This window comes from Myodes glareolus, chromosome 8, assembly GCF_982192425.1.
Source record: "Myodes glareolus chromosome 8, mMyoGla1.1, whole genome shotgun sequence".
Lineage (NCBI taxonomy): Eukaryota > Metazoa > Chordata > Mammalia > Rodentia > Cricetidae > Myodes > Myodes glareolus.
In genome coordinates, this window is record NC_142033.1 from 48,122,882 (window position 1) to 48,148,025 (window position 25,144).

General features: G+C 40.7%; 2 pseudogenes; both read left to right on the plus strand.

The window, feature by feature from the left end:
- Positions 1-14,032: 14,032 nt before the first annotated feature.
- On the plus strand, positions 14,033-17,507 carry LOC125387587 (RNA-binding protein EWS pseudogene; annotated as a pseudogene).
- A 3,374-nt stretch (positions 17,508-20,881) lies between these two features.
- Positions 20,882-22,035, plus strand: LOC125387588 (small ribosomal subunit protein uS4 pseudogene; annotated as a pseudogene).
- The last annotated feature ends 3,109 nt before the right edge of the window (positions 22,036-25,144 follow it).

The following is a 25,144-nucleotide window of genomic DNA, read 5'->3' on the forward strand; positions in this document are numbered from 1 at the left end:
CTAAAAAATCTTGTTAAAAAGCAGTATTCAGAATACATATGATTCAGTTTTGTGACTAAAAGACTTGCAGAAAAATAATTTTCTTGTGTATATCGCACATGTATTTGACAAGTATCCAGATGGCAAATAAATCACATATTTAATTATATCTGAAGCAGACTGAACTTAAATTTACTACACTTTGAGGAATATACAAAGCCTTCTATTAAAAAATGAATGTATACTCACAGTATTTTTCTACATGGTGGGTCAAAATCAACAGTTGAAACAACTTGTTTGCCAAAGCAAAATTACCTGGTATACAGTGAAAGCCATTTGTAATGCATATGAAACTAAAATTGTCATGATTATAGTAGAAGAAAATATAAATGTTAAGTAAAAAAAACCCTTATTTTTCATCTAAGTTCATCATATAAGCTATTCTTTGGTTTGAAAATATAAAGTAACAGCTACTTAGTATTGGATGTGTTAATGATCAGACCAAAAGTATGAGAAAGAACTATCATGGAACATAAGTAAATACCAGTAACAAATGCTCAACACCACCAAATTCAAGCATTTAGTTCAATTGTACCAAAAGGTGTACGTAACCACATAGTGTTTATTCTACCTCCTGGCTTCTATTGCTGAACACTTCTTTGTGTACTTGTAATTTTTTAATTGCTTCAAGAAAATATATTTCTTCTCACCGGAGTGACCTCTTCATATACATCTTCACCTCCCTGTTTCCTGGTCTTAATTCTACACACACACACACACACACACACACACACACACACACAAATGAGCTACTTAAAGCAGAATGGGAATTAATCATATTGGATTTCATGGTGAGTGTTCTGTATCAAGAGTCATGTGTGTCATCCTTGCTCTCATAGGGTAAATGGGGTAAAAGCAGCAGTAATTTAGTGGCTCTAACAGTTTCTTGTCATAAACCTGTTTCTGAGTATAGGCCATATCAGAGGGAAATAAAAATATAAAAATCTTGACTCAAGGCAATCTTCTGTCATTTCCCCTATGCAATCCCTAGATATCTCCACTCTCTGAGAAAGTTGTCTCTGTTCAGTTATCTCCAAAATGATACAGATGACTTACACGAAATATAATTTCTAGGATTAAAGAGTTTAAGTGGTAAAGATACATTCTTTCTGATGAAAAAGTACAAAATCATGCAGAACTTTCTAATGATAAGTCTCAGACATTTTAGTGATTTGATCAGAGACATTACTCATAGACTAAAGATACACACACACCTTTGTGTTCCAGCATGAGATTGATGAGATCGTTAACAACAGTATCCTGAAGATGAAGAGGAATGACAGACACAAGCATAGTGTTAATCTTATTTTTCTCTTTCATGCATATCTTTACACTTTTAATTCAATTCTAGCAACATACTTCAACAGAAAGCGTTTTTGGGAAGGTATCTTCTGCGTAGTAAAAGTTCTTTTACTGACCCTTAGAATAGGGAGTTGGATGGGCCCTATAACCTTATAAAGCAACAAAAATAAAGTTGTATTTGTCTTGAAGTGACTATTCCAGCTAAGTGATTCCATAAATGCTTCAGCTAAATCACCCTTTTTTTCCTGACAGATATTTTCACAAGACTCCTTATGTAGAGAATTATGAAAATAAGTACACAAATCAAATGTTTACTGATAAAATCTAAAAAAATACATTTTTAAGTTTTTGATATGCACATAATTTATCATTTTTAAAGATGAAAGCAATTTATTCCTAAATGAAATAGATGTGATTACATATTTTTACATAAGGAAATTTGACTTATTTGGTACTGTAGAATGTAGAGTGTCTTCAAAGTCTATTAGAATTGAATGATTTCATAAGACTTATAATAGTCAATGCCACTTCAAATAAATACATAGCTAACAGAAACAGCAAAATAAATAGCAAAAAAACTGCATAAATTCAAAATTAATCGTTTTAGGAGACTGAAGTTAGAAAACCAAACGAAAATATTTAAAACCCAACATACTACAAGCCAAAGGTATATTGGTTTTATTAAAACATGCATGGAAAGGAATAATGATAGAAGGCAATAACATTTTTAGTTACTGTCATTAAAACATTATGTTTGCACAAGAGAAAATACTTTGCATGTGAAGTACAAACACCTCAACTCCTAATATGCAATAGCCTCCAACCTGAGGCCAGGCTTTTCAAGCAGTGCACATTATTGTTCCATGGCAGGAAAGGATATCTGGAACAATGTGTGCATAGTGTGGGTTATGAACCACACTGCATGCAGCCGTGTGATGTGTTATTGCTAAGTGCTGAGATAACCACCCTCAATTCATTACACATTTGATTTTATTTTTTTTCTTTTTTTTTATTAAATTATAAAAGTTTCCATTTCAGCCCCTCCTCCCAACAGCCTCCCACTTCCCCCACTCCCTCTCCTCCTCCCTCTCTATCCCCTAGAGCAGTCAGGGTTTCCTGCCCTGTGGGAAGTTCAAGTTCCTCCCCCCTCCCTCCAGGTCCAGGAAAGGTGAGAGTCCGAACAGACCGAAGCGCCAAAATCCAGTATATGCAGAGGAAGCAAGTCCCAGTGTCATTGTCAATGGCTTTTCAAAAAGGCTCCGGGCCAGCCACATTCAGAGAATCTGGTTGGATCACGTCCTCGTTCAGTCCCAGTCCAACAGGCCTTGGTGAACTCTCATTATATCAGTTCCCTTGTATCAGTGGGTGCTCGCATCCCTCGCAGTCCTGATTACTTTTTTAATTTTCTTCATCTTTCTGTTCCTCATTTGGACCGTGGAGTGCTCAGTTCGGTGTTCCAATATGGGTCTCCATCTGTATCGCCATCCAACGTCGGATGAAGGTTTCCTCTGCCCTTGCCTTCTTTGCTCACGTTCTCTTTCCTTCTGCCTCTTATTTGGACCTAGGGAGCTAGGTCCAGTGTTCCAACGTGGTTCTCTGCCTCCATCTCCATCCATCGCCAGATGAGGGTTCTATGGTGACATGCAAAATATTCATCAGTATGGTTGTGGGCCAAGGCCGGTTCAGGCACCCTCTCCTCTGTCCAGAGAACCATCTGGGGATCTCTCCTTGGACCGGGGATCCCATTTATAATCAAGTCTCTTGTAAACCCTAAAATGACTCCCTTAGTTGAGATATACTCTTCCCTGATCCCATATCCATCCATCCATCCTTCCTCCCTCCCCCCCATCCCAGTCCCCCGATCTTTCCCCATTCCTCCCCTACTCCCTTCTCTCTAACCCTCTCCCTTTCCGACAACCCTCCCACCCCCCCATGCACCCGAGGTTACCTGGGACACTTGTCTGTTTCCTACCTCCTGGCGGATAGCTAAATAATCTTCATCAGGTTCATCTTCTTATTTAGCTTATCTAGGATCACGAATAATAGGCTCAAAGATCTTTAATTATGGTTAGAATCCACTTATGAGTGAATACATACCATGTTCCTCTTTTTGGGTCTGGCTTACCTCACTCAGTAAAGCGTTTTCTATTTCCATCCATTTGCATGCAAAATTCAAGATGTCATTGTTTTTTACCGCTGAGTAAAACTCTAATGTGTATATGTTCCACACCTTTTTTAACCATTCTTCTATTGAGGGGCACCTAGGCTGTTTCCAGGTTCTGGCTATTACAAATAGTGCTGCTATGAACATAGTAGAACAAATGCTTTTGTAGTATGTTAAGGAATCTCTAGGGTATATTCCCAAGAGTGGAATTGCTGGGTCCTGAGGGAGGTTGACTCCCAGTTTCCTGAAAAACCGCCACACTGATTTCCACAGTGGCTGCACAAGTTTGCATTCCCACCAACAATGGATGAGTGTTCCCCTCATTCCACATCCTCTCCAGCATAGGCTATCATTGGTGTTTTTGAGTTTGGCTATTCTGACAGGTGTAAGATGATACCTCAAAGTTGTTTTGATTTGCATTTCCCGGATTGCTAAGGAGGTTGAGCATGACCTTAAGTGCTTTTTAGCCCTTCGAAGTTCATCTGTTGTGAATTCTCTGTTCAGATCAGTACCCCATTTTTTAATTGGGTTAATTAGAGTTTTAGTGTCTAGTTTCTTGAGTTCTTTGTATATTTTGGAGATCAGACCTTAATCTGTTGCTGGGTTTGTGAAGATCTTTTCCCAGTCAGAAGGTAGCCTTTTTGTCTTACTGACAGTGTCCTTTGCTTTACAGAAGCTTCTCAGTTTCAGTAGGTCCCATTTATTTATTGTTTCTCTTATTGTCTGCGCTCCTGGGGTTCTGCTTAGGAAGTGGTCTCCTGTGCCTATATCTTGTAGACTACTTCCCACTTTCTCTTCTATCAGGTTCAAAGTGTTCGGATTAATGTTGATGTCTTTTATCCATTTGGACCTGAATTTTGTGCATGGTGATAGATATGGATCTATTTTCATTCTTCTACAGGTTGACATCCAGTTATGCCAGCACCATTTGTTAAAGATGCTATCTTTCTTCCATTGTATAGCTTTAGCTCCCTTGTCGAAAATCAGGTGTTCATAAGTTTGTGTGTTAATACCCGGGTCTTCTATTCGATTCCATAGGTCGACTTCTCTGTTGTTATGCCAATACCAAGCTGTTTTCAATACTGTTGCTCTGTAATACAGTTTGAAGTCAGGGATGGTAATGCCTCCAGAGGTTCCTTTATTGTATAAGATTGTTTTGGCTATCCTGGGTTTTTTGTTTTGCCATATAAACTTGATTATTGTTCTCTCAAGGTCTGTAAAGAAGTTTGATGGGATTTTGATGGGAATTGCATTGAATCTATAGATTGCTTTTGGTAGAATTGCCATTTTTACTATGTTGATTCTCCCTATCCAAGAGCAGGGAAGGTCTTTCCATTTTCTGGTATCCTCCTCAATGTCTTTCTTCAAAGACTTAAAGTTTTTGTCAAATAGGTCTTTCACTTCCTTGGTTAGAGTTACCCCAAGATATTTTATGCTATTTGTGGCTATCATGAAAGGTGATGTTTCTCTGATTTCCCTCTCTGCTTCTTTATCCTTTGTATATAGGAGGGCAACCGATTTTTTGGAGTTGATCTTGTATCCTGCCACATTACTAAAGGTGTTTATCAACTGTAGGAGTTCTTTGGAAGAGTTTATGGGGTCGCTGATGTACACTATCATATCGTCTGCAAATAACGAAAGTTTAACTTCATCTTTTCCAATTCGAATCCCCTTGGTCCCCTTATGTTGTCTTATTGCTATTGCTAGAACTTCAAGCACTATATTGAAGAGGAATGGTGAGAGTGGACAGCCTTGTCGTGTTCCTGATTTTAGTGGAAAGGCTTTGAGTTTCTCTCCGTTCAATTTGATGTTAGCTGACGGTTTGCTGTATATTGCTTTTATTATATTTAGGTATGATCCTTGTATCCCCAGTCTCTCCAACACCTTTATCATAAATGGGTGTTGAATTTTGTCAAATGCTTTTTCCGCATCCAATGAAATGATCATATGGTTTTTTTCTTTCAGTTTATTTATATGATGGATTACATTGATAGATTTGCGTATGTTGAACCAACCCTGCATCTCTGGGATGAAGCCCACTTGATCATAATGGATAATTTTGCTAATGTATTCTTGGATTCGGTTTGCCAGTATTTTATTGAGTATTTTTGCGTCAATGTTCATGAGTGATATTGGTCTGTAATTCTCTTTCCTGGTTGTGTCTTTGTGTGGTTTTGGTATCAGGGTTACTGTAGCTTCATAAAAAGAGTTTGGCAGTGATTCTTCTGTTTCTATATTGTGAAATACATTAAGGAGTACAGGTATTAGCTCTTCCTGGAAGTTCCGGTAGAATTCTGCATTGAAACCATCTGGTCCTGGGCTTTTTTTGGTAGGGAGATTTTTAATAACAGCTTCTAATTCTTCACGACCGACAGGTCTATTTAGATTGTTCACCTGTTCTTGGTTCAACTTTGGTATATGGTACTTATCTAAAAAAATGTCCATTTCTTTTACATTTTCCAACTTTGTGGCATATAAATTTTCGTAGTAAGATCTAATGATTCTCTGAATTTCCTCTGTGTCTGTGGTTATGTCCCCCTTTTCATTTCTGATCTTATTAATTTGCATGTTCTCTCTCTGCCGTTTGATTAATTTGGATAGGGGTTTGTCGATCTTGTTGATTTTCTCCAAGAACCAGCTTTTTGATTCATTGATTCTTTGGATTGTTTTCTGTGTTTCTATTTTGTTGATTTCAGCCCTCAGTTTGATTATTTCCAGTCTTCTACTCCTCCTGGGTGAATCAGCTTCTTTTTGTTCTAGAGCTTTCAAGTGTGCTGTTAAGTCTCCAATGTGTGCTTTCTCCGTTTTCTTTAATTGGGCACTTAGTGCTATGAACTTTCCTCTTAGCACTGCTTTCATAGTGTCCCATAGTTTTGAGTATGTTGTGTCTTTATTTTCATTAAATTCAAGGAAGACTTTAATTTCTTTCTTTATTTCTTCCTTGACCCAGGGGTGATTCAGTAGTTGACTGTTCAACTTCCATGAATTTGTTGGTTTCCTGGGGGTAGCACTGTTCTTGAATTCTAACTTTAATCCATGGTGGTCTGACAAGACACAATTGGTTACTAATATTTTTTTGTATCTGTGGATGCTTGCTTTGTTACCCAGTATGTGGTCAATTTTCGAGAAGGTTCCATGAGCTGCAGAGAAGAAGGTATATTCTTTCCTATTTGGGTGGAATGTTCTATAGATGTCTGTTAAGTTCATTTGATTCAATACCTCCAGTAATTCTCTTAAGTCTCTGTTAGGTTTCTGTCTGATTGACCTATCCATTGCAGAGAGAGGAGTGTTGAAGTCTTCTACTATTAGTGTGTGTGGTTTGATGACTGCCTTGAGTTCTAGAAGTGTTTCTTTTACATAAGTAGGAGGCTTTATATTAGGGGCGTAGATATTCAGGATTGAGACTTCCTCCTGATGAATTGTTCCTGTTATGAGTATAAAATGTCCATCTCCATCTCTTCTGATTGATTTTAGTTTGAAGTCAATTTTGTTCGAGATTAGAATGGCCACGCCTGCTTGTTTCTTAGGTCCCTTTGCTTGAAAAACCTTTTCCCAACCCTTTACTCTGAGTAAATGTCTGTCTTTGTGGTTGAGGTGTGTTTCTTGTAAACAGCAGAATGTTGGATCCTGTTTTCGTATCCAGTCTCTTAGTCTGTGCCTTTTTATAGGTGAATTGAGTCCATTAATATTAAGTGATATTAATGACCAGTGGTTGTTGACTCCGGTTATTATTATTTTTTGTTTGATTAATAGAGTTTGTATGTGTCCCTTCTTTGAGTCAAGCTCTTGAAGGGTCGCTAGATGTCTGAGTTATTGTAAGCAGTGCTGGCAATGTTGGACTCCTTTGGTTGCAATTTTCCTTCTATTACTTTCTGTAAGGCTGGGTTTGTGGCTGCAAATTGTTTAAATTTGTTCTTATCCTGGAATATTTTGTTTTCTCCATCGATAGTGAATGATAGCTTGGCTGGGTATATTAGTCTGGGCTTGCATCCATGGACTCTTAGTTTCTGCAGTACCTCTATCCAGGACCTTCTGGCTTTCATGGTTTCCATAGAGAAGTCCGGTGTGAGTCTGATAGGTTTACCTTTATAAGTTACTTGCCCTTTTTCCCTTGCAGCTCTTAATATTCTTTCTTTAATCTGTATGTTTTGTGTTTTGATTATTATATGGCAAGGAGATGTTTTTTTTTGATCAAGTCTATTCGGTGTTCTGTATGCTTCTTGAACCTTCATAGGAATATTATTCTTTAGGGTGGGAAAGTTTTCTTCTATAATTTTGTTGAATATATTTTCTGGACCTTTGATCTGCAATTCTTCTCCTTCTTCTACTCCTATTATTCTTATATTTGGTTCTTGCCTTGGCGTCTGCCCATCTCTTCCTTCAAATGCTCTCTATTGGATCTTCTGGTACCAGGTCAGGTTCCCTTGTTGGGCAGGGAATTCACTGACAGAAGGCCTACCTTTCCTCAGGCAGTCTATTGACACACAGGCACTCCCTACTACCGGGTTGTACTCACAACCCAGGTCCAGCGAGCAAGGGAGTTGCTCTGGGGAGATTTTGTGGCCCCAGAGGGAAGGGGAGAAGAGAGGAAGGTGTACCTGGATAAAGGCTGGGAGGGGATTCAGGAGAGCTCCGCAGGGAGGAGTTGCCTCTGCCTGGTGGCCAGATTGTCGAGGGGGGGCGGGGAAAGGCTGAATTCCTCCTAGAGGGAGCCCTCTGGCCAGGGGAAAACTCACCCCACCTCCAATGGAAGTCTGCTAGAAGTTCACTCTCTCTTGCTGGCCAGGAATGTGATTGAGCTGAGACAGGGCTTGCCTGTCCTCAGACAGGCTCTCAAAGCACCTGAGCTGCCCCTGCCGGACCGAGCCCACAGACCAGGCCCAGCGTGCAAGGGAGCAGCTCTGGGGAGATCACACATTTGATTTTAAATACAACCTTTAATTTTGTTTCTTTTCACGTGCCTCATATTCAACAATCAAAATATAGATACTGTCTCATGCCTCTGTTTAAGGAAGTGGAGTCCCGGCAACTTTTGAAATTAGAGAGATGAGAGTACATTTTATTGTACATTACATGTGAGGGAAGATTTTATGGCTGAGAATATGAGATGAAACACACGAAATCAATCAGCCTCTAACACACATATGCATGTTCTCACATCGCAGTTCATCCTCGAAATTTCATTTCTAGAGTGCAAACTGGAGACAACAGAATCAAATAATAACTCATGAAACTTATGCAAATATAAAATCAATGCAGGTTTTCTCATGTGCGTTTGTGTTATTTTGTTCATGGAACCTACAAATCATCCTGAAAAGGTGGCCTTAAGTCAGTAAGACAGACAGGATTTTGTCAAACACACGAAAAGCTGTTTAAAGCGTTTTAGATTTGAGAGGTTATGAGATTCCTATTTTCATCTCTTGGTTTCACACAGATTCTATTTTGGATTCAGCTATTTCACAGAATGCTATTTTTATTCTTAAAACTTTGCTTAGCTACTTTAAAAAGGCTCAAATCGAGCAAAGGAGGTAGATGCAAATTCTACCCTGGTGTTTGAGTAGGGTAAAAATCAAAGTATGCATATGTAAATATGGCACACACATATGCTTAGAATATGAACACAAATGTATTTATAATTCGTGTCAGATGCAAAAACATTGTGGAATTCTCACATACCTATAATGTAGTGTTTTTCTTTCTACTACTTAAATTATATTAAATTATTAAATAATAGTCTAACATAAAATACTTGCTTTGCTAACCAAATCTTCTAAAAATGTAGTTCCTATTTAAGTCTAATCTACCCCTGTTCAAAGAGTTAAATCTTTTGCTCTAGAAAATGACAAAAAGAAATACATAATTAAAGGGTAACTAGCTTGAATGCATTAAAAGTTTTCCCTTGCCATAGCTTATGCAAAGGTCATATAGCCTATGAGCCTATATTGCTCAGTAATTGAGAGCAGAGGTTCTGAGTTAGATGTCTAATATACTACCATGTCCTTCTGGAAATCTCCTGCTAACCTCCAGCTTCAGTTTCAAGCCCTTGTTCTCTTTTCAGTTCTCTCTGGGAGATAAGAATGGCACTTGACTGATCCCTGCCCCCTACAAAACCAAGCCTCCTCAAGTGATTAGCTTCTGATTGGGTAAGACATAGGTAATGAATTTTTGATTAGGGCAGGAGTTCATCTGAGTCCACCATTTCTACACTTCCTTCAGTTTTGTCAGTAGGTGTATTTCTTTATCTTCCACAAGCAGACATCTGTAGGAAAGTTGATTCCCTCAATTCCCAGTAACCACATGGCAGCTTGCAATTGTCTGTAATTCCAGTTCTAAGAGACCCAATATCCTACAGATAATAAACACCTTCAGTAATGTGGCAGGATACAAAATCAACTCAAAAAAATCAGTAGCCCTCCTATATACAAATAATAAAGAAGTAGAGAATTATATCAGAGGAATATTAATAAATGAATTCATAATAGCCACAAATACAATAAAATATCTTGGGTGGTAACACTAACCAAAGAAGTGAAAGACCTGTTTGACAAGAACTTTAAGTTTTGAAGAAAGAAATTGAAAAAGAAATCACAAAATGGAAACATCTCCCATGCTCTTGGATAGGTAGAATAAAAATTAAAAATGATAATCGCACCAAAAGCAATCTACAGATTTAATGCAATCCCCATCAACATACTAATACAATTCTTCACAGACCTTGAATGAACAATACTCAACTTTATATATAAAAAAAAAAACCTAACAACAGGATAGCCAAAACAATCCTGTACAATGAAGGAACTTCCAGAGGCATCACCATCTCTGACATCACACTCTATCATAGAACTACAGTAATGAAATCAGCTTGATATTGGTATAAACACAGACAGGTTGACCAATGGAATCAAATCAAAGACATGTATATTAATTAATCCACACAAATATGAACACCTAATTTTTGGGAATGAAATTTTTCCCAATGGAAAAAAGAAAGCTTCTTCAACAAAATGAGATGGCATAACTAGATGCCAACATGTAGAAGAATGCAAATAGATCCATATCTATCCGCATGCATAAACCTCAAGTCCAAATGGATTAAAGACCTCAGCATAAATCTGACTACACTGAACCTGATGGGACAGAAAGTGAGAAGTATCCTTCAATGCATGAGCAAAGGAGACCACTTCCTAAATATAACACACGTAGCACAGACACCGAGGGCAGCAATAAATAAGTGGTGCCTGCTGAAATTGAGAAGGTTCTGTAAAGCAAAGGATACAGTCAATAAGACAAAAAGGCAACTTACTGAATGGGAAAATACCTTTATCCACATCAGACAGAGATCTGATCTACAAAATACATAAAGAGCTCAAGAAATTGGACATCAAAATTCCAAATAATCCAATTAAAAAGTGGGTTGGTTACAGATCTAAACAGAAAATTCTCAACAGAAAAATCTCAAAAGGACAAAAGACACTAAAGGAAATGTTCAGCTTTCCTAGCCATCTGGGAAATACAAAACAACTCTCAGATAACAACTTACCCTAGTTAGAATGGCTAAGACAAACAAACAAACAATGATAGCATATGCTGGAGAGGAGGCAGAGTAAAGAAAACAGTCCCCCATACTGGTGACAATGCTAACTTGTACAGGTACTTTGGAAATCAGTATGGTGGTTTCTCAGAAAACTGGGAATCAACCTACATCAATACCCAGCAATGCCATTCGGGCAGCCTCTCCTCTACTACTTAGGGTCTTAGCCAGGGTCATCCTTGTGGATTCCCAGGGACTTCTCTAGCGCCAGGTTTCTTGCTAGCCCCATAAGAGCTCACTCAATCAAAATACCCACTATATCATAATAGCATTATGTGCAATAGTCAGAACCTGAAAACAACCTAGATGCCTCTCAACCAAAGAACTGATAAAGAAAATGTGGCACATTTACACATTAGAGTACTATTCAGTGATTAAAAAAATGACATCTTGAAATTTGCCTGCAAATGGAGTCACCTGGAATGGGGAAATAGACAAGATCACCTGACAAAATTGGGAGCATGGGGGTGGGGGTAGAGATGTGGAAGGGAAAAAGGAGGGAAGAAGGAGAAACGGGGAGGAGAACTTGAGGGAATGGGATAGTTGAGCGGACAGAAGGACAGAGAGGAGAGCAAGGAAGCAGCATTATTTGAAATAACCAGAACCTGGAAACAGCCTTGGTGCCCCTCAACTGAAGAATGGATGAAGAAAATGTGGTCCATTTACACAATGGCGTACTACTGAGCAGTTAAAAAACAAAACAAACAAACAAACAAACAAACCATGACATCTTGAAATTTTCAAGCAAATGGATAGAACTAGAAAAAAAATATTCTGATTGAGACCCAGGAAGATGAGCATGGTATGTCCTCACTCATAAGTGTATACAAGCTGTAAAGCAAAGGATAATGAGCCTATAGTCCATGAACTCAGAGAAGTTAAGTAACAAGGGGTACCCTAAGAGAAACATATATAGATCCCCCTGGGAAAGGGAAATAGGCAAAATCTCCTGAGAAAATTAGGAGTGTGGGGGAATGGGGAGAAGAAGGGGAGAAGGAGAGAATGGAGCGGGAGAAGAACTTGAGGGTTGAGATTGGGGAAGGACAGATACAGAGAACAAGGAAAGAGATATTTTGATTGAGGGAGCCATTATGGAAAGGATGATGCGAACAAGACAAGTATTTAATAATTCCCTCTCTGAGAAACTTTCATGTAAATTTTGACTTTGCAAGAGTTGTTTGCTGAGACGTTCTTAGTTGTAACTGTACCCATGGGGTCCAGTTTTGAAACGTGATCAATATAAACAGGGGTGTGTGGTATCAAGTCAGGCAAGTATATTTTCAGTGTTTTTAAATACTAGATCAAAAGAATAATCACATTCTGGAACCATCTTAAAATTATATACATCTTCATTACATTCATGCTTATGGAGACAATGCCTAACTTAATACAGATAGCTAACCAATTCATCTACCTCTGTGACATTCAGGAAAATCTTTAGGTATTCTTTTCCCTAGCCTGATATCACATTGTCTTATTTAATACTCAAGTACTCTTTTCATAAAGTATATTCAATAGTCTATATTTCATTGTATATCATCATAAAATACAGTTCACATACAATGAGTCAGTTATTCACCTGTAATTTCATTGTTCAGACTAATAAAGGAATTGTTTGCTTAAACAGTTTCCAAACACCATGTAACAATTGTCTATGAATGAGAAGTGAAAGAAATTATAATCTATTTCCTTTAACCTTTTGACTCAAACAGCTAAAAGCAAATTTTACCACTAAAATGGAGATAAAAACACATTATAGCCATGCTTTCTGAACGTGATTTCCAAATCACTAAGGCCTGATTATAGTAAAGAGTGGTCCACAAATGTACTCACAACCATATTGGTTGCTTTTCTTAAGAAGCAACCTAGCTGACTGTAATGTTCTCTAAAGTTGAAGCACGTTCCTTTAGGTAGATAGCACTTTACATTAGCATCTGTCTAGCAGACACTTATTTCAATATGTTCTGCACTGGTATCTGGGCTTTTCGTTTTTCTTAATTACGGCCTTTATTTTCATTAAAAGACGTTAATCTCTTTGTTCTCCTTTTGTTTCAGTGATCTATGAATTTTATTTTTCTCTTATTCTCTTATACTACTCCATTAGTGCATGTGTATGTGTGTGTATATATGCAGACAGCATTTTGTTTATGCAGCCAGTGAGTGTGTGCATGCAGACTGCATATGTGTGTATGCAGTGTGTGCATGTAATGTGTGTGTTTAGTCAGTATGCATATGCATGTATGCAGCCACATGTGTGTATGCAGATGGAGTGTACAAGCAGGCAGACAGTGTGTATGTATGTGTATATGCTGTCAATATGTGTGTATGTGTGTATGGAGGCAGTGTGTGTGACTAAATAGACATGTGTGTAAACAGATAATATGTTTGTGTTTGTATGTAAGCAGACAATGTATGTGTTTGCATGTGTAAATGCAGAGTGTGTATGTGTTTGTGTATTCAGAATGTTCAGAATGTTTGTGTGTGTATGTATGTGTTTGTAGACAGGGTCTCATTATGGTGCCTTGTTTGGTCTTCAAATTGAAATGCTCCTGGGTTTTATCACTGTGTTCAATTTAAACCACCTTTTCTTAGTTCTTTACTACCAATTTCTCACAAGAAAACTATTCTCAATAATATTTTATAAAGGAATTTTAGGTCCAAAAGCATTAAATAAATCTTTAAAATATTTAGGGTGCATAAAAAGTAGCTCAGTGGTTAACTGCATTGGCTATTCTTCCAGAGGACCCATGTTCCATTCTTCCTACACAATTGGTTGCTCATAAACATCCATAACCCTAGTAACGGGACTCAATGCCCTGTTATGGTCTCCACAGACAGAAGAAACATATGTGCTATAGAGACTTATACATAGTCAACATACCCATGGAGTTTAAAATGATTAAATGACATTTAAAAGAGCGGGACTGTGATTGCACATGCCTTTAATGTTGGCATTCTGGGGTGCTTACAGGGACCGCGAGAGGGAGACAGACGTTGAGAGAAAGAGGAGGAAGGTGAGAAAATGGCGTCCATGGATTACTGGACTACAGTGCTTACATTGCCCAGCCAACTCAAGGATATGCACAGGAACCTATGGATGGTCTACTGATGTCAGCTATACCCAGGCTCAAAGCACTGCCACCTAATGGGCAGACTGTATATGCGACTTCTTATGGACAGCCTCCCACTGGTTATACCACTCCAATGGCCCCCAGGCATACAGCCAGCCTGTCCAAAGATATGACACTGGTGCTTATGACACCACCACTGCTACAGTGATCACAACCCAGGCCTCTTATGCTGCTCAGTCTGTATAAAGCACCCAGCGTGCCTACCCAGCCTATGGCCAGCATCCAGCAGCCACTGCACCTACAATACCACAGGAAGGTAACAAGCCCGCTGAGACTAGTAAACCTCAATCTAGCACAGGGGTTATAACCAGCCCAGTCTAGGATGTAGAGTAACTACTGTTATCCCCAGGTACCTGGGAGCTACCCCATGCAGCCAGTCACCACACCTCTATCCTATCCTACCAGCTACTCCTCTTCACTGCCAACTAGTTACAATCAGAGCAGTAACTTAGCAGACCACCTATGGGCAACCGTGCAGTCATGGACAGCAGCCTCCCACTAGTTAACCCCTTTCTGAATCCTACAGCCAGGCTCCAAGTCAATATAGCCAACAGAGTAGCAGCTACGGGTAGCAGAGTTCATTCCGACAGGACCACCCCAGTAGCATGAGTGTTTATGGACAGGAGTCTGGAGAATTTTCCGGACCAGAAGAGAACCGGAGCATAAGTGGCACTGATAACTGGGGCAGGGAAAGAGGGGAATTTAATCGTGAAGGCATGAGCAGAGAGGGGCGGGGAGGAGGACATGGTGGAATAGGCGCTGGAGAGCAAAGTGACTTTTATAAGCCTGGTGGACCCATGAATGAAGGACCAGATCTTGATCTAGGCCTTCCTATAGATCCTGATGAAGATTCTGACAACAGTGGAATTTGTAGGCAAGGTTTAAATGACAATGTGACTCTGGATGATCTGGCAGACTTCTTTAAGCAGTGTGGGGGTTGTCAAGATGAACAAGAGAACTGGACAACCCATGATCCACATCTACTTGGATACGGAGACAGAAATGCCTAAAGGTGATGCCACAGTGTCCTATGAAGATCCGCCAACTGCCAAGGCTGCTGTGGAACGGTTTGATGGAAAAGATTTTCAAAAAATCAAACTTAAAGTTTCTCTTGCCCAAAAGAAGCCTCCAACCACCCTCCCCACCCCCATGCACCCGAGGTTTCCTGGGACTCTTGTCTATTTCCTACCTCCTGGGGGGTAGCTAAATAATCTTCATCAGGTTCATCTTCTTATTTAGCTTCTCTAGGATCACGAATAATAGCCTCAAAGACCTTTAATTATGGTTAGAATCCACTTATGAGTGAATACATACTGTGTTCCTCTTTTTGGGTCTGGCTTACCTCACTCAGTAAAGTGTTTTCTATTTCCATCCATTTGCATGCAAAATTCAAGATGTCATTGTTTTTTACCACTGAGTAAAACTCTAATGTGTATATGTTCCACACCTTTTTTAACCATTCCTCTATTGAGGGGCACCTAGGCTGTTTCCAGGTTCTGGCTATTACAAATAGTGCTGCTATGAACATAGTAGAACAAATGCTTTTGTAATATGTTAGGGAATCTCTAGGGTATATTCCCAAGAGTGGAATTGCTGGGTCCTGAGGGAGGTTGACTCCCAGTTTCCTGAGAAACCGCCACACTGATTTCCACAGTGGCTGCACAAGTTTGCATTCTCACGAAGGGAGTAGGGGAGGAATGGGGAAAGATCGGGGGCCTGGGATGGGGGGAGGGAGGAAGGATGGATATGGGATCAGGTAAGTATATACCTCAACTAAGGGAATCATTTTAGGGTTTACAAGAGACTTGATTATAAAGGGGATCCCAGGTCCAAGGAGAGATCCCCAGATGGTTCTCTGGACAGAGGAGAGGGTGCCTGAACTGGCCTTGGCCCACAACCATACTGATGAATATTTTGCATATCACCATAGAACCCTCATCTGGCGATGGATGGAGATGGAGGCGGAGACCCACGTTGCAACACTGGACTTAGCTCCCTAGTTCCAAATGAGAGGCAGAAGGAAAGAGAACGTGAGCAAAGAAGGCAAGGGCAGAGGAAACCTTCATCCGACGTTGGATGGTGATACAGAGGGAGACCCATATTGGAGCACCGGACTGAGCACTCCACGGTCCAAATGAGGAACAGAAAGATGAAGAAAATTAAAAAAGTAATCAGGACTGCGAGGGATGCGAGCACCCACTGATACAAAGGGACTGATATAATGAGAGTTCACCAAGGCCTGTTGGACTGGAACTGAACGAGGACGCGATCCAACCAGATTCTCTAAATGTGGCTGGCCCGGAGCCTTTCTGAAAAGCCATTGACAATGACACTGGGACTTGCTTCCTCTGCATATACTGGATTTTGGCGATCCAGTCTGTTTGGACTCTCACCTTCCCTGGACCTGGAGGGAGGGGGGAGGAACTTGAACTTCCCACAGGGCAGGAAACCCTGACTGCTCTAGGGGATGGAGAGGGAGGAGGAGAGGGAGTGGGGGGAGTGGGAGGGTGTTGGAAGGAGGGGCTGAATGGAAACTTTTATAATTTAATAAAAGAGAAAAAAATTCCAAAAGAAAAAAAAAGAAAAAAGAAAAAAAAGAAAGAAGCCTCCAATGAACATCATGCGGGGTGGCCTGCCACCTAGTGAGGGCACAGGGATGCCACCACCACTTTGTGGAGGTCCTGGTGGCCCAGGAGGTCCTGGATGGTCAATGGATCACATGGGAAGCTGTGGATGAGACAGAGGAGACTTCTCCCCTCGAGGACCCCGGGGCTCCCGAGGAAACCCCTCTGGAGGAGGAAATGTCCAGTACCGAGCCGGAGATTGGCAGTGTCCCAATCTAGGCTGTGGAAACCAGAACTTGGCCTGGAGAACAGAATGCAACCAGTGTAAGACTTCCTCCCGCCACCCTTCCCATTTCCGGGTGGTGATCGTGGCAGAGACAACCCTGGTGGTATGCGGGGAGAAAGAGGTGGACTTATGGACCATGGTGGTCCTGGAGGAATGTTCAGAGGTGGCAGAGGTGGACAGAGGTGGCTTCCGAGGTGGCAGTGGCATGAACCAAGGTGACTTTGGTGGAGGAAGACGAAGTGCTCCTGGTTGTCCTCCAGGACCATTGATGGAACAGAAGGAAGGAAGAAGAGGCAGACGTGGAGGGCCTGGGAAAATGGATAAAGGCGAGCACCATCAGGAACGCAGAGACTGGCCCTACTCGAGAGACCTGCAGTCCATTAGTGTAGTCCTCACTAATAGTAGTCTTCCTAAGGCAAGCATTCTGTGAACCTAGATTTAGGCAGAAAAGCAAAGCAAGGACTTTCAGCAAGCTTTGTAGGCGCTGGAGTGTGAGAAGCATATGCAACCAGAAGGGACGTGACATTGATACAGAACTGTCAGAAATCAGATGGGAACTGTAATTTTGTTCATTAGAACAACAACAACAAAATTTTCAGAAGTTTTCCAGAATAATTAGAAGGAAAGCAATTTATGGAAAAAAAATGTTTTGAAGTCCATTAGTAGAAAATGACTTCAGAAAAATGTGGCTAATAATTAAAATGATTCTTCCACCTTCATCATTATAATAATAGGAAACTTAAATTTGAATATTCTTATGTCACAAATTTGGACACTGCGATATGGTCTTCCTTTGAGAGAATCAAGCATCTCAAGCTCCAAATCTAAGTTTTTTGCTTGTGTGTTTATTTATTAATCACTAAAAAGAAAGTTTAGTGCAAACAATGAGTCAGGCACTCTGCGGATTTTCAGCTCAGAGCTGAATTAAGCATAATGCTTATCATTAAGCAATTGGTAGTCTAGGGGATGAGGCACACATACAAACCCTAAACTTAGCTCTTAGATGGGGTTCTGTAAAAAATGAGTGGAAAAGAAATAGGAGGAAGCAATATATTGTTCTTTCATGAGAAAATAACATCTTCAATGTCTTATTATCTAGTAGCTTTTTGTTTTTGTTTTATTTTGTTCAGTTAAAAGTCCTGGAATGTATGCTTTTCAAAGTGATTCACTCTGATAAAAGGGAATGTATTTAAGCATCTTGAACTATATTAATTAAATCCTAGTTCACCAAACACAGAAAGAATGCTTTCAGTGAGAAAGAAACAAATTGAGCCATTATTTATACAATAGAGGTCATTAGGAGTTTGAACTCTCTCAGTATGCAAAGATTAGTCTCATAAACATTAATGAGAGACTGATTTTTCTCTGCTGGTGAAAGGAGAAGATCTAAGGTGAACAGCTTTAACCTAGTCTAGGTAACTCAGAAAAAAACCTTTCAACTTACATACTTACACATAGAAAAAAAAATAATTTATTGTCCTCCAAGGACAGATTTAAGTTTTTCCAATACTTTTAAAAGAATGAATTCTATGTGAAGAGATTAGGACAAGTCAAGACAACATGAAGCATTACTGGCAAAGCTTCACAGATTAGTTCCAGTTAAGTAAAAAAGAATCTAGACAAGAATAAGAATAATCAGAGCACCTAGACAAATTTGTTTGGATCTTCTTATTAAACAATTGGAACACTTTGCATTTTGTTGACTTTGTAAATGAGAGACACTGGAGGCTTGAATATTAACTACATTGTGGTTTGAATGTGAAACTTACCCTCACGTTCCCTAGTTGCTCGTGTTATATTAGCACACTGTGGATCCTTTAGGTACTAGAACCCTGCAGGTTTAGTGGGTCACTAGGTTGGGGCATTGAACATAAGAAGCTGTTGATGGTAACTTCAACCTTCTGTTTCCTGATTCATCTAGATGAATGCAAACCATGGAGCTGCTCTCATTCCCTATGCTCCCTTCAGTTACGCTATACAGTATCACATAAGTATGAGCCCAGTTAAACCCTTTCCCTTCAAGGTTGTGTCAGCAGTTCAATTATAGCAACTCAAAAGGTAACCAGACAAGAGTCCCAGATCCTTCATCCGACGATGAATGGCGATACAGACGGAGACCCACATTGGAGCACCAGACTGAGCCCCCCATGGTCCAAATGAGGGGCAGAAGGAGGAAGAACATGAAAAAAAAAAAAACTCAGGACCGCGAGGGGTGCGTTCACCCACTGATACAAGGGGACTGATCTAATGAGAGTTCACCAAGGCCAGTTGGACTGGGACTGAACGAGCATGTGATCCAACCAGATTTTCTGAATGTGGCCGGATTCTCTGAATGTGGCTGGCCCGGAGTCTTTCTGAAAAGCCACTGACAATGACACTGGGACTTGTTTCCTCTGCATATACTGCATTTTTGGGATCCAGTCTGTTTGGATACTCACCTTCCTGGACCTGGAGGGAGGGGTGAGGAACCTGAACTTCCCACAGGGCTGGAAGCCCTGACTGCTCTTAGGGATGGAGAGGAAGGAGGAGGGGGAGGGGGGAGTGGGAGGGTGTTGGGAGGAGGGGCGGAAATGGAAACTTTCATAATTTAATAAACTTTGAAAAAGAAAAAAAAACAAAAATAAATAAATAAATAAAATATCACAACATTTAGAGAAACACTTGATTGGGGGAAGTAGGTTACGTACTTATATGCATAGAAAATAAATAGAATAAAACATTTTTGGAAATGTCCAAATATGTATAATTATTTAGACACAATTTAGAGCCATCATTGCAGGTTTAATGAGTGATCTTAGAATTGTTAAATACCTTTTAAACTCCATTGTCACAACCAGAACAAGAATAGTTATGATTAGGGAGATGGGCCAGTGCACAAGCAGGAAGAACTGCATAGATTCCCCAAATGCCTAAAAATGTGTGTGTGGCAGAACTTGCTTCAATCCCTGCCACCACAGGACGAGACAAGTAGTTTCCTGAAGCTTGGGTGAGCAAATCTAAGCAAAGTGACAGACTCCCTGATCTGTGTGCCCATGCTCATTATTTCTACAGGAATATAAAATTGTGAAACCCTTCAGGAGGCGTCTCCCATACCTGATATCAGACATCCAATGAATATTCGAAGTACATACTCGTACCAACAAACGAAACTCCAACTGTATTATGTTTTGAAAGTAAAAACTACACAAAATAGAATATAGACACTTCTTTTGTGCTAAAATATAATGCAAATTTTATCAAAAATAATCAGGATTTTCAATTGCTTTATTGTCTTTTCACAAACTCCCAGTGAAGCAAGCAGAAGAGATGAAGGTCCCTAGGAGCCAGAGATGAAGAAAGACTCCAAGGAAATTGTTCCTTTGGTTCCAGAATTAACAGGGCAGATGCACATATAAACTCACAGTAATTGTGAATACATGGACATGACTTTGTGGAGTCAAAGGTGCTGGGGCAGTCCCACTCCTCCAAACCTGAACTCAACAGTACACAAGCCTTGTCTGGTAGCTCAGGCTGCCTCCACTAACTTCTTGTTGCTATTCTTGGTTATCAACTCATGGTTTTGACATCACACTGCTGCAGAGAATGAATCTTGAGCAATGGCCTCTCCTGGTCTCTCACAGTGCCAAGGCTCCACTTTTCTCCATTACTAATTGATTTCTGAGATGGAATTTTTTTTTCTTACTTAGTTTTTATTCATAATCATAAACTTAACTCTGTAATCCAGCTAGACTTGAAGGGGAATGAGGAAAATATGGAACCCAAAGAACTTCAGTGAGAGCAGAGATTACAGGGTACTGCGAGCAGATGGGGTTGGGATGCTCTCCTGAGGAACCTGTAACTGAAATGGACTATTACCACCTGAAAGGAGAATATGTGTTCCTCACTGAATTTACTGGTTAATCTTCCTCAGCAGGGTGGCTATTTCCATAGAGACAGATAAGAAGGCTCTATCTAACTGCAAAGAGGAGAATCATGTTTTGGCTTTTTGTCAGAGTGGCCGTGAGTTCCTAGGTGCGGCAGACCTAGAGACACCAACATGCCTGTTTCCAGAAATTGGTTTTGTCATAAGACCTATGTAATTGTTTGCTCGATTCAGGAAGTAACCAGGCCAGCTTAAAGATAAACAATTATATTTTTAATTGTTTTAAGGGGAGACTCATGACACATGAATGGGAAGTCTGAGTTCCACTGTGTTCAGTTCCACTGTGTTCTGCAGCAATCACCCAGAGAGAGCAAGCACCTGGGCCGTCCTAGTTTTGCTTCCTGGGCTCCAGGTAACCACGCCTTAACTAGATTCCACTTCTTAAAGGTGATTGGTTAACAGAGCTTCCCCCATCAGAACTATGTGACCCCACAAAGACCCTTCGAGAAGTCATGTCTCGACCAGGAACGGAAGCTGATCTGAGAATACGGACTCTAAAACAAACATGTAGGGTCAAATTTACCGGAACCAAGATCCACGCAAGACCACCTGTGAGCATCCAATGCTGGACGAAAAGGACCCATGCTGTCTTTTTGAAGGCAGTGCTCTGCTGAGGCGACTTGTTCGCATTGGGTTGCTGGATGAGGACAATATGAAGCTGGATTACATCCTGGGCTTGAAGACTGAGGATTTCTTGGAGAGTCAGCTATAGACCCAGGTCTTTAAGTTGGGTCTGTCTAAATCTATTCACCATACCCGTGTACTACTCTGCCAGCGTCATATCAGTGTCTAAAAGCATGAGGTGAACATCCCATCCTTCATTGTTCATTGGACTCCCAGAAGCACATTGATTTCTCCCTTCATGCTCCTTATTGTGGTGGCCGACCAGACCAAGTGAAGAGGAAGAAAGCTAAGAACGATTGGTGATGAGGAGAAAGAGGATAAAATTAATGGCTCCCTGGACGGGAGAATTGTCTAGTTTTCCAGTTGACTAATAAAACAGAATTAACACTTAAAAAAATCATACAGTTGGTAATTGATGACTTCCTACCCTTCAAATAAATGAAAAAATCGAAAATCTAAATCAGTTCCGTGCTTTTTTTTTTTTTGTAAATTTTATTAAATTATAAAAGTTTCCATTTCCGCCCCCCCTCCCAACACCCTCCCACTCCCCCCCACTTCCCCCCTCCTTCCCCTCCGTCCCCCAGGGCAGTCAGGGTTTCCTGCCCTGTGGGAAACTCCAGTTCCCTCCCCCTCCCTCCAGGTCCAGGAAGGCGAGCCTCCAAACAGACTGGATCCCCAAAATCCAGCATATGCAGAGGAAACAGGTCCCAGTGTCATAGTCAATGGCTTTTCAGAAAGACCCCGGGCCAGCCACAGTCAGAGAATCCGGCCAAATTCCGAGAATCTGGCTAGATCACGTCCTCGTTCAGTCCCAGTCCGACTGGCCCTGGTAAATTCTCATCAGATCCGTTCCCTTGTATCAGTGGGTGATAGCATCCCTCGCAGTACTGATTTCGTCTTTCATGTTCCTCCTCCTTCCGCTCCCCCTCCGGACCTCGGGGGGCTCAATCCGTTGCTCCAATGTGGGCCTCCGACTGCATAGCCGTCCTTCGCCAGACGAAGGATCTATGGTAATAAGCAAAATATACATCAGTATGGTCATGGGCCACGGCCGATTCAGGCACCCTCTCCTCTGTCCAGAGAGCAATCTGGGGGATTTCTCCTTGGACCTGGGATCCCATATATAATCAAGTCTCCTGTAAACCCTAAAATGGCTCCCTTAGTTGAAATATATTGTTCCCTGATCCCATATTCATCCTACCTCCCTCCCCCCCCATCCCCGGCCACCAAGCTTTCCCCGTTCCTCCCCTACTCCCTTCTCTCTAGCCCTCTCCTCCTCCACAATTTTATTTATGGAGCGTGTTCTGCACCAAACATTGTTTGAAAGCCTCAGTGGTTTTCTAAGTATGCTGGTCCTGGAGTTTTCCAGAGTGAAACAAACAAACAAATAAAAAGAATGACAAATTATGAGTAGAAACAGTGAACAGAGAATTATAAATACAAAGTGCAAAGGTGACTAGCAACGAGGCATCCTAGCAACGGGACATCCTTTGCATTTAAGAGAAGATGTTGACTGGCGATCTTGTCTGCTTTCAATTTCCAGGAGAATCTATATATGGTTTTCTTTGGGTTCATCTTATTACTTAGCTTTTCTAGGATCGCGAACAATAGGCTCAATGTTCTTTGTTTATGGCTAGAATACTAATGAGTGAGTACATAACATATTCATCTTTTGGGGTCTGGTTTATCTCACTCAGGATAGTGTTTTCTATTTCTATCCATTTGCATGCGAAAATCAAGTTGTCATTTTTTTTTTTTTTTACCGGTGAGTAGTACTCTAATGCATATATAATCCACACTTTCTTTATTCATTCTCCCATTGAGGGGCATCTAGTTTGTTTCCAGGTTCTGGCTATTACAAATAATGCTGCTATGAACATAGTTAAACAAATGCTTTTGTAGTATGATTGGGCATCTCTTGGGTAAATTCCCAAGAGTGGTATTACTGGATCCTGAGGTAGGTCGACTCCCTATTTTCTGAGAAACCGCCAAACTGATTTCCAAAGTGGTTGCACAAGTTTGCATTCCTACAAGCAATGGATGAGTGTTCCCCTTACTTCACATCCTCTCCAGCATAGGTTATCATTGGTGATTTTCTTTATAGTCATTCTGACAGGTGTAAGATGGTATCTCGAAGTTATTTTGATTTGTATTTCACTGATAGCTAAGGAAGTTGAATATGTCCTTAAATATCTTTTGGCCATTTAAAATTCTTCTGTTGAAAATTCTCTGTTCAGTTCAGTACCCCATTTTTAATTGGATTATTTAGAATGTTAATGTCTAGTTTGTTGGGAGCATGGGGGTGGGGTGGGGGGAAGAGGAGAGGGAGAGAGAGAAGGGAGAAGCCGAGGGTTGGGGTGAGTTTGAGATAGTGGGATTGTTGAGATGGAGGAAGGACAGATATGGGAGCAGGGAAGAAGATATCTTAATTAAGGGAGCCATTTTGGGGTTGACAAGAGGCTTGGCTTAGAGGGGTTCCCAGGTGTCCATGGGAATATCCTCAGCTAGGACCCTGGGCAACAGAGGAGAGGGTGCCTGAATTGGCCTTTTCCCATAGTCACACTGATGACTATCTTGAATGTCACCATAGAACCTTCCTCTGGTAATAGATGGAGATAGAGACAGAGACCCAAATCGGAGCACTGGACTGAGCTCTCAAAGTCCAGTTGAAGAGCAAAAGGAGGAAGAATATGAGAAAGGAAGTCAGGACTGGGAGGGGTTGGTCAACCCACTGAAATAGTGTGCCTGATCTAATGGGAGCTCACCAAATCCAGCTGGATTGGGACTCAACAACCATGGGATTAAACTGGACCCTCTGAATGTGGCTGACAACTGGGGCTGTCTGAGAAGCCAATGATAATGGCACTGGGATTTGTCTCTACTGCATGTACTGGCTTTTTGGGATCCTAGTCTATTTGGATGCATATCTTCCTAAGCCTGGATGGAGCAGGGAGGGCCTTGGACTTCCCACAGGGCAGGGTACCCTGCCCTCCCTTAGGACTGGAGGGGTAGGAGGAGTGAATGGGGGAGCAGGAGGGAAATTCGAGAAGGGGAAGAAGTGGACATTGTGAATGGTATTATTTATAAATCAATACAAAAATAAATTTAAAAAAGAGATGTTGTTGGTTTTATCTGAATATTCTCTGCTGCCACTACTACAGAAAGCTCTAGAAAGAAACAGATTTATTCCTTCAATCACTATCTTAAGTTACACTTCTGTGACACATAAGCAATGCAATCATTACCTAGATTAAGACAAGCCTCTGCCATGGGAATAAACAGTCTGAAATGAACACATTCTTCAAGAGAAAAATATATATACTCAGACCAGTCAGATAATACCAAGATGCAATGGAAAGTTCAGGACATACAGATATGGGGGTAAGGTAAATTGGTAGAACACTGGGTAGGGCATTACATCTGTGCTTTTGCTCATCTTAGAACTTGAGTGACCTTGTGGGCACCGATTGTTAACCTCCATTAACTGACTGCCTTCTTAGAGAGGAAAATAGATGATAGTG